This window comes from Cervus elaphus, chromosome 19, assembly GCF_910594005.1.
Source record: "Cervus elaphus chromosome 19, mCerEla1.1, whole genome shotgun sequence".
Classification (NCBI taxonomy): Eukaryota; Metazoa; Chordata; class Mammalia; order Artiodactyla; family Cervidae; genus Cervus; species Cervus elaphus.
In genome coordinates this window covers 84993920-85002633 of record NC_057833.1, presented here as the reverse complement: position 1 = coordinate 85002633, position 8714 = coordinate 84993920, and the positions used below count along the sequence as shown (strand labels likewise).

The 8714-nt window shown below is 43.0% G+C and overlaps 1 protein-coding gene across 1 annotated transcript in view; it reads left to right on the top strand.

Annotated features, from left to right (window-relative positions):
• Positions 1-231: 231 nt before the first annotated feature.
• Positions 232-8714, top strand: part of STAG1 (stromal antigen 1) — a 499198-nt gene continuing 490715 nt past the window's right edge. Inside the window, exon 1 of the mRNA XM_043874053.1 lies at positions 232-416. The gene's annotated coding sequence lies outside the window, so the exon portion shown is untranslated. The remainder of the gene's footprint in view (positions 417-8714) is intronic.

Sequence of the window (8714 nt, the reverse complement as noted above, 5' to 3'; positions counted from 1 at the left end):
GCTGGGCCAGCGCTCCGTGCGGGGGCCGGGCCGCCACGCAGCGGCCACGTTTCCCGCCCCGCTGGTGCGCGTGCGCGCAATCCCCACAGGGAAGCGTTCGCGCGCGTCCCCGCCGCGGCCCCCAGCTCGCGCCTCTACTCCCTCCCCTTTCCGGGCAGGCCCGTCCCGTCAGCGAGGCAGTAAGCACCGCGGCCAGCAGAGGGCGGTCCGGACCCAAGTCTGCAGCGGCGCCATTGGCGTGTGGAAAATGCCACCAGATGGCGGGTTAGGATTGCAGCTCCGTTGAAGGCGCGGCCCCCGCTCCCGAACCCCCGGCGACCACCCCGTAACAACCCCCCCACATCGGGAATAACACACCGGAGACTTTTGGGGGGAAACTAGGTCGACGGCCGGCGGTGCCCGGATGGGCAGCTGAGGTGAGCGCGGGCGGCGGCGACGGCGGCGGGGGGCGGGAAAGAGGGGGAATGCGGCGGCAGCGGCGCGGGGGCTGGAAGCGCCGATCCAAGATGGAGGCCGGGCGAGAGCGAGAGAGCGCGAGCGGAGAGCGGGCGGGCCGGGCGCGGGCCCCGCGCGGGGGAGGGAGGCCGCGCAGGCCTGTGCGGGGCGCGGCGGTCGCCGGCCGTCCGGGCGCCAGCGGGGACGGCTGTGGGCGCGGCGGGCACCCCGGAACCCTAGTCGCTCCGCACCCCTCCCGCGGGCCCCGAAAATTGTGCCCCCGCCCGCTCGGGCACTACGGCGACGGGCGCGGAAGCCTTTGTGGCGCGCTGGGGCCCGCCGCCAAGCCCGCCCTCCGCCCCCCCGCCCGGACTCTCGGGACTCGCCCGCTCCCGGCGGGAGCGGGCCGAGGCGGGCTGGTGCGAATGCCATCCGCCGCCCTGCGTTTCTCCGGTCTTTTAGCGGCGGCGGCGTCGTCACATGACAACGAGCTCGCCTCGACTGAGGGGCCTGGGGGTCGCTCGGCGAGGCGACCGGCCCAGGCCTCTTCTCAGTGGGGAGGAGCGGGGGGCTGGCGCCAGGGGCAGAGGGGACGTCAAAGCCGGGCTTTCCCGCTATCTGCCCTCCCCGCCCCCGACGGAGGCCTCCTTGTGAAACGTGTCCAGGCCGGAGCACTGCCCCGCTAGTTTTCCAGCCCCCCGGGAGACGAGGCCAATAAAAGTTGTTTTCCCTCCTTTCTCGGGGTGGGGGCGGGGTGAAGAGCTGGGAAACGGGAGTGCTGGAGTTGAACCTGGGCCTCGATTGGAGAGTCCAGACTGGGTGCTTCTTGTGTGTTGTGGGGACTAAGAAATTTTCAGGTTTTAGGATTGTCACGTCACCTCGTCTACCTACATTTGAAATGTTACCGATTCTCTTCATATTGCAGAGAATCGTGCCCCGGGAGTGTAAAGCGGGGGATGGTTTTGGACACTTATAGATTCAAAACAACGCTGTTTGTATGCGACGATAGCGAATTATTTGCTGTTAGTCGATGTTAAGATGATGTGTATAGTTTATTCTCGTGGTTGTGACTAGAAAGGAGTTTTTTTTTCCATCTCCGCGAACGTCGTGTTTATGAAAGTATTTGACATGGCATAAAGAAACTTGTGTGATTTGTGACTTACGTGGTATTTGACTCCATCTTTTAGATTTTCATGTGCCTTTTTAAGAAAATTGCAAATTCTGATCGTGAAGCGCTTAGAAAAATAAAGATTCAGAACAGTGAAAATAAAAACAACTTGTGTATTGTATTGAGTAGTGTACCTTGTACTCATACTGTACGAAAAATTCAGGCTAAAAAAATTTGCACCAGGGAGGAAATAGCGAAAAGTTCGGGAAGGTTGTGTACTTGCTTTCAGTCTTTGAGAATAGTTGTAACACAAGTAGTTTGCTATCTAAATAAAGTACTGGAAAAACCGACAAAGTTTTGCTACAATTTTTTCTTTATATTTCAAAACGTACATTAAATTTACTCCGGTGGTCTATCAATGGTCATTTTAACAACCAAGCTACTTTGATTGGAAATTCCTCAGTATCCACTTTGGTTTTGATATTCTGGCAAAACTTAGGGGTATTTAAATAGATGTGAAATATGGAAAATTGTTATTTTATTCCATATGGAAAATGTTGCTGGAATTGCTTCCTTTGAACACAGTATACAAGTACTGTTGATTTAAATGACTCTCTTAAAGCCTTAAGGGGGCTGTGGTAGGGAAAGAACCTGGGAATGAAGTTATTTTAAACTTTTCCTAGGTTTTTGATCTTTGGGGTGTCGCTCTTGCAGCCTTACTTTCCTCATCACTAAAATGAAAATTTTTGGGTTGTATTGCTGCTGCTAAGTCGCTTCTGTTGTGTCCGACTCTTGTGCGACCCCATAGACAGCAGCCCACCAGGCTCCCCCGTCCCTGGGATTCTCCAGGCAAGAATATTGGAGTGTTGCCGTTTCCTTCTCCAATGCATGAAAGTGAAACATGAAGTCGCTCAGTAGTGTCCGACTTATAGCAACCCGTGGACCACAGCCTACCAGGCTCCTCCGTCCATGGGATTTTTCAGGCAAGAGTACTGGAGTGGGTTGCCATTGCCTTCTCCGTTGGATTGTATTACTTTTCTTTTTATGTATAGCGAGGTACCACAAATTTAGTAGCTTCAGTTCAGTCGCTCAGTCGTGTCCGACTCTCTGCCACCCCATGAACAGCAGCACACCAGGCCTCCCTGTCCATCACCAACTCCCGGAGTTGACCCAAACCCATGTCCATTGAGTCGGTGATGCCGTCCAACCATCTCATCCTCTGTCGTCCCCTTCTCCTCCTGCCCTCAATCTTTCCCAGCATCAGGGTCTTTTCCAATGAGTCAGCTCTTCGCATCAGGTGGCCAAAGTATTGGAGTTTCAGCTTCAACATCAGTCCTTCCAATGAACACCCAGGACTGATCTCCTTTAGGATGGACTGGTTGGATCTCCTTGCAGTCCAAGGGACTCTCAAGAGTCTTCTCCAACACAATTAATGTCAACAAACTTCTTTAAAAATACACCAAAACTGACATAAGATGAAACAAAATCTATGTCCAATTAAAAACAAAAAAGAATTCGAACTTACTGAAAGTCTCCCTATAAAAAAAAAAAATTTAAGTCCAAACCGTATCACTGATGATTTCTACCAGTCAAGGAACACTGGACAAGTTCTTTCAGTAAGTAGAGGGAACACCTCCCATACTTTTGAGAACATCATAATCCAAATACTGAAACCTGACAAAGACATTACAACAAAAGAAAACTACAAAATAATATTGCTGATGAAAAAAAATCCCCAAATTCTAGCAGAACATTAAATATAAAAGAGATAATACACTGTGACCAGGTGAGGTTATCCTACAAATCAAGATTATTTTATCATCTGAAAATCACCACTGGTATTTGAAAAACAGTGGTAGAATGATGAACCCTTTGTTTCTAAATTCTGGCTATTGCAAACATTTTTGTTCACATATCCCAGCATACAAGAATTTCTCTCATTAGTAATAAAAAGACAAAAACATAATTACTAGGTTAAGGTACATGTATTCTACTACTGCAAAAGTCACTTTCTTTTACAAAATGACTATGTCCCTCCAAAAGTGGTAGGTTAATTTCCCCACGTTCTCACAACACTCGCTATTATCAGAATTTTTAGTATTTGCCAATCTGATGGAAGTGAAATGATTTCTTATGGTTTGGTTTTACTTTACACTCTTCCAATTACCAATGAGATTATAATTCAGCCAAGTGAAAGGGTTGCTGTAAATCGCATACGTGAGCTGCAACCAGCATTCTTAGTTTCAAATATATGTATAATATATCAGCATGTACTATATAAAGGTTAGGTGTTATTTCCAGTGTGTGTGTTTGTACTGGATCACAACATAAAATGTTTTTGTAACTTTGGGCTTCTAGTAACTTAAAAGCCATCTATAGAGCTGTTTAATTGCAGCAAAACTCTATAGAGAAATTTGGACGACTAACTAGTGCATCATTTAGGCTCATAGCACCAAGGAATGTATATTTATAAAGAAGGTAGGACTGACTGTCGTTTAAGCACTAACTGGCAAGAACACAGAAAAGGAAGGGGAAGAAACTTGAAAGAAGCAATAAGGTGTGAATTAGTATACAGAAAAAAGATTCTATAAAACCAACTGGCCTATGACCTACTTAAAGCTCAATTAAAAAGAATCACATTTGTCAACAACAAGGTTTCTCTCAGCACTAAAACTCGGAAAGTTGGGATCCTGTCCTCTTGACTACCAAAATGACAGAAAACTGATCCTTTCTTCTCTGTAGACACATCCTTATTCCCACCTCAAGAATCATCTCTTTCCTAGGCTTATGCAAGAGCATCCTCTTAGTTCTCTGCTTCCTTTTTTTCCCTACAATGTCACAGTAGCAAGGATCATATAAATTCTAGAGACTTATATTTTAATTCAGCTAACAAAGATCTACCAAGCCCTGACTTTATCACCTCTCTATTAAGAAATTTAGCTATATCTCCTGAACAATTTTCTCCTGGTTATAGTCTCTAAATCTTATTCTTAACTAAAACTGTCCTAAATGCCTTGTTCTGAAGATATTTTGCTTCTTAGACTGTGAAACCTCCAATATACCATGACCAATTTTTTCTCCCCTCTTTGTCCACCAATTGACCTTGGTTCGATCCCTGGGTAGGGAGGATCCCCTGGAGAAGGAAATGGCAACCCACTCCAGTATTCAAGCCTGAAGAATTCCATGGACAGAGGAGCCTGGTGGGCTACAGTCCATGGGGTTGCAAAGAGTAGGTTTGCAACTAACCTACTCAACATGGTTGAGCAACTAACACTTTTCAGTACCTATACTCCATTTAAAATAATTATTCTTTTTCATAATTCTCTCTTCATAAGCAGCTGGACCAATCGTATCACAGCAACTGTCTGATGTAATAAGTTTATGAATCTACCTGCCACTTAATAGGAGGGTGATCTTAGTCATTTAAATTTCTTAACTTCCATGAGATTCAATCTCATCCCTAAAATGAGTAAAACAATAGGTATTGAGCAATAATGAGAATTACATAATCTCCACTGCCCTTTTTTTTTGCCTTTCTATTTAACTTTTTAACTTTTATTTTTAATTTCCTCTATATGCAATAAAATCTTTTTGTAGAGGGAGGCACTTCAACTGAGGTACCAGGAAATATAAAGAGGAAAAAGCATGAAGACAAAACAAGTGTGAGTAAACTTATCAAGTGGGGTTACTGCTTTGCCTAAGTGGTCTTCTTGTACATAAAGATTCTAAATTGTAAAGATACTTCTGTCCCCATGGCAAGCAAAATTCTAACAAACCACAGTGACTCACCCTCATAAGCAAGCCTCCAGTGTGGAAGAGACCTGTGATTATAATGGGATATCACTCCTGTGATTGTTATATGGCAAATAGATTTTTGCATATGTACTTAAGGTCCCTAATCAGTTGAGTTCATCAAAAAGAAGATCATCCTGAGTAGGTCTGATCTAATTAGATCAACTTTTAAAAGGAGTCTCCTGAGGGAGTCCAGAGGACAAAGACAGAGGAAGCCAGAGCAACTTACACTTGCTTGCCTAGATGAAAGCAAAAAGCCATGATGTGAAAATGCCTATATGAACATGTGGTAAGGAACTGAGAAAGTCTTGCCAACAGCTAGAAAGAAGATGGTGACTCCAGTCATATAGTCACAAGGAAATTCTGCCAACAAGTAGTGAGCATGGAAGAAGGTCCTAAGTCTGAGATAAGAACTGAGCGAACACAGCCAACATCTTGATTTTTGCTAGGTGAAATGTTGAACAGAAAGCCCCGCTACAAAGTACCCAGATTTCTTACTTATATAAAGTGTGAGATAATAAATAAGTGTTGTTGAAGGTACTAAATGAACTCTGCATTTAACTTATATGCAGAGTACATCATGAGAAACACTGGGCTGGATGAAGCACAAGCTGGAATCAAGACTGCCAGAAGAAATATCAATAACCTCAGATATGCAGATGACACCACCCTTATGGCAGAAAGTGAAGAACTAAAGAGCCTCTTGATGAAAGTGAAAGAAGAGTGAAAAAGTTGGCTTAAAGCTCAACATTCAGAAAACTAAGATCATGGCATCTGGCCCCATCACTTCATGACAAAAAGATGGGGAGACAGTGGAAACAGTGGCTGATTTTATTTTTCTGGGCTTCAAAATCACTGCAGATGGTGACTGTAGCCATGTAATTAAAAGACGAGTACTCCTTGGAAGGAAAGTTATGACCAACCTAGACAGCATGTTAAAAAGCAGAGACATTACTTTGCCAACAAAGGTCCGTCTAGTCAAGGCTATGGTTTTTCCAGTAGTCATGTATGGATGTAAGAGTTGGACTATAAAGAAAGCTGAGCGCCAAAGAAGTGATGCTTTTGAACTGTGGTGTTGGAGAAGACTCTTGAGAGTCCCTTGGACTACAAGGAGATCCAACCAGTCCATCCTAAAGGAGATCAGTCCTGGGTGTTCATTGGAAGGACTGATGTTGAAGCTGAAACTCCAATACTTTGGCCACCTGATGCGAAGAGCTGACTCATTGGAAAAGACCCTGATGCTGGGAAAGATTGAGGGCAGGAGGAGAAGGGGACAACAGAGGATGGAATGGTTGGACGGCATCACCGACTCGATGGACATGGGTTTGGGTCAACTCTGGGAGTTGGTGATGGACAGGGAGGCCTGGTGTGCTGCTGTTCATGGGGTGGCAAAGAGTCGGACACGACTGAGTGACTGAACTGAACTTGTCATCTTTAGGATGTTTGTAGGATTTATGTCGATATCTCTTTAATTTCTGATGTTATTAATGTGTTCTTTTTTTCCTTGACCAGTCTAATTCTTGGTTTATCTGTATATCTTTTCAAAAATAACAATGCTGGTTTTCTCCGTTTATCTTTTCTCTCTCATCTTTTTTCCTGTTTATAATTTTTTTTCCCCATGTATTTTGCTTTTCCTTTTCTAACTTCTTAAAGTGGTCAGAGATTTCAGACATTTCTTGTTTTCTAATTTAAATATGCAAAGCTCTAGATTTTCTTCCAAGCACTGCAGTTGCCTACAGATTTTGATATTCTTATTATCATTTACTTTGGAATAGTTTCTAGCTTGCTTTGTGATTTCTTTGTTGACCCAGGGATTATTTAAAAAGGGTTTTGTTTAATTTTCAAATATTTGGTGTTATTTTAGATATCTTTTTATTGATTTCTAACAGTTTCATTTTGAGGCTTGAGATATTCGTTGCATAATTTTAATCTTTTCAAATGTATAGAACCTTGAGTTATGGTTCATTATGTGGTTTATCTTGATAAATATACCTTTCACACTTGAAAAAAAATACGTGTTCTGCAGTTGTATGGTGTACTATTCTGTAAATATCGTTTAGATTCAGGTGTTTTGGTAGCATTTTTCAAATCATTTGTGTCTACTGTTTTTTTTTTTCCTTTTTTTTTTTTTTGGTCTAGTTATATCATTTGCTGAGAGGGATGTTAAAATATCTAACTGTAACTGTGGAATTACCTATTTCTCCCTTAATTTTGTTGCTTTTTGCCTCTGTATTTTGAAGCTCTGTTACTAGGCACATTCAGTTAACAGCCACTCTAATTTTCTTGAGCTTACTGTTTCTGTAGTGTATTTTCTTCTATCCAGTTACTTTAAATTTTCCTTTGTGTTTAAAATGCTCGTCTTGAAGGCAGCTTATAGTTGAGTTTTGCTTTTTTTAAAATCCATTCTGACGGTATGGAAATGGCATCTCTCAGTTTGATTGAACATTGATTGTGTACTAATGCGTGTCAAAAAATGGAAGTTCTAAGATTTTGCTGAGATTTAACTTGCTCACAAGTTAACCTCCCGCAGTTTAATGGAGCCATGAGACTGCTTGGTCAGAGGTGAGCAGTGCACTACGGCAGTGACAGTAGCCACAGCAGTAGCACTAGTCTCAGGCCTTGGAGCCCCACTTTGTACACGGTAGGGTGAAGATGTGACACCCGCATGTGTATTGAGTTGTCTGAGAAGAGGAATCCCAAGTTTAGAGAAACTTGTACCTTTATAATGGATTATAAGCATACCTTTCCTTTTCTCTGAGGGAGATGGTATTTCTCTTTTCCCAGATAATTCACTCTACAAATATACTTGAAAACATGGGATCAAAGACACTTGGTGTCTCTGTTTTCAAGATAGGCAGAAAAACAAGAGACCCACGGAAAATTCTTTCAAAACTGCCCAGTGAATTTTCTCAATTTCCCCTTTGTAGCTTATATTTTTCTTTTCTTTCTTAGATGGCCCCAGCCTAGCTTTCCAGCTCTGTCTCTGCATTGTACTTCCCTCTGGGTTTTATGCTCTCACTAGATTGATTTCATACTTTATTCCACGTCCCTCATGTCTTTGTTCCGGCGTATACTGTATGTGTAAGGAACACTCATTGAGTATTTACTGTGTGCCAATAAATATTTTGCAATAACCCTGTGAAGAAGTTATATTGCTATTGTCTGTTTTAAAGGTTAGGTTAAATTTATTTAATCTTAAATTAACTAGTTAAGTTTATTGGGTTTGATTAAGTCTCTCATGTTTGTGATGAGGAAGGGACACATTATAGAGAATCCTTTGATTCTTGATGTTAGTGGTAGTTACATGGAGTGCTCACTTTATAATTCTTTAAACTATTATTTAGATTTTATGTGTTATGCTATATAATTGATACATCTC